The following is a 2,105-nucleotide window of genomic DNA, read 5'->3' on the forward strand; positions in this document are numbered from 1 at the left end:
CAGTAATCTGAAAGGAGGAGTCTTGAGGTTCCTGTCAGGGTAATGGTTAGTGATAATCAATCTCCCAAAAGTTAAAGTTACTTTTCAGGTGAGAGTTTGCCCTCTGTAATACAAATTCTGGCCCATGAAAATGTCACCAAGATGCTGAAGTTATCCCAGATGTGGAAACTCCTCACCAATAGCTTTGAGACTGGCAGTCCTGGACTGAGATTTAGGTACAGAAGCAGTGTCATGGCCCTGTTTTCTTCTGCTCTGTCTGGAAGGACTCTTACAAATGAATGAAGAGAGTTAAGTCTGCAAGCCATTTCAGTCCTCTGTTTCTTCCTGAAACTACTACTACTGAAACTACTGAGAAGGCTTGTTAATAATTTTTCATTCTAGAGATGTGTTTTCGAAGTGTGGTTGCCCTCTCTTTTGGAGAAAATATTTGAAACCATTAGTGCCCTACAGGCAACTAGAAAGCCATCAGAGCACAGAGAAAGGTTTGAGCTGTACTTGAAAGAGCGCATATCACTTTGAAAGAAATTAGGCCCCTTTTCTTAAGAGGTGAGGAGTGCTATATTGAGTCTTAGGACATTAAGATCTCAGTTATTAGCCTGATCAGCCTGAAGGTGAAATGCTCTTAGTATCCTGAGATACCCATTCTGCTCTAGTTTTGTACCACTGCACTGATTTTGATGCTCTGTCTTGTGAAGGAAGTTGTTTTGATATCTTTTTGCTCTTCCTTTGCTGTTACTGAAGGTGCTAACTCAGTATTGCACTGCCAACATGCAAACGTGCTGGTTTTTGTGTTTGATACTAGTCTACTGTGTTGATGCAACCTATTACGTATTAATTATATGGTTTCAGATTGCCATCAGAGACTGCCCAAGGAATAGGTAAGAGGATAAATTGTGCCTCTCACAGAGAGGACTTGTGGTTTCTTCTACCTTTACAGCAAGTCAGGAGCCATCTTCACCTCTTTTTCTTGTCCCTGGCCTCTGCACTTTCCCTTTCCACTTGCCCAGAGTGTTTTCCCCAGCAGTAATTGCCCTTACTTGGAACATCCATAGAAGGTTTGGGTAACAGACTCACCAGAGCAGGTGTTGCACAGCACCTGGGTCCCCAAAAGCCCTCGAGTTCTACCATTATAAAAATAATCAAGCGACCTATTCTCTTCTGTATGTTAGGAGGGGAAAATAGTCTTCACAGCTCATTTTTGGGTTTATACGTCTTATCTCTAGCTCAATGGGAGAAGGCAGGGCAGACAGATGTGGTTACCTGCCTGCAAAATTTGAGCAGCACAATGGTTTTTGCTCCTGTGTTAGTAGTGAAATTCAGTGTCTGGTGTTTGTGGAAGAGGAATGTCAGATCTGGCATGGTGATGTGGAAAGCATGTAAAATGCAATTTAGAAAAGGCCACCCACTGCAGGTCTGAAGATACTGGGGAGCCCAGTTATGCTGTGTGCTGGAAGACAGCAAGAATTTCCTGGTGGATTCTGTCACGTTCAGTTGGGAGAGCAAAACACCAGCTGTTGTCAAAGAAGGGGTTATCAGTCTTTACTTCAGGAAATCACTTCTTGACACAAGCCAAATCTCTAGTTGTAATTTCTCAACTCATCCTTTCTGGCTGGTGTTTACTAAGACAGCTCAGATGTACCATCTCCAGCAGCATCTGGAGTTAGCAGGACATTTTGGTTCCATTCAGCACAGTCTTCACTTTCATCAACATGCATGGCACTTTCTGATCGAGATAAAGATGCCCTGAAAAGCTTCCATCCCGAGTTTAAAGGAGAACAGGAGGGAAGTGCAACATGGAGTGGGGGTGAGGGGGAAGAGGGGAGAAAATGAATGAAGGCGAGACTGGCAGGCATGATTACTGGAAAAACTAATTCAGCTGACTGATGCCAGTGGGTTTTCCAGATTAATGTGAATAAGCTTAAAGGCATTTTTTTCAATGTAGTGGAGGCCACTGTTTTGAGTCTCATTGAAGTTAATTTTGTGAAGGGCTATAAGGTGGGAGGAAGAGAGAGTGAATGCATGCCAGATGGGGTTTAAAAGGAGAAATCCAGGCACGGAGACAGCATGAAAAGAGCTTGCAAGCAGGCATGTGAGTGGAACACAAA

This window comes from Psittacula echo (genome assembly GCF_963264785.1).
Source record: "Psittacula echo genome assembly, chromosome: 4".
NCBI classification, from domain to species: domain Eukaryota; kingdom Metazoa; phylum Chordata; class Aves; order Psittaciformes; family Psittacidae; genus Psittacula; species Psittacula echo.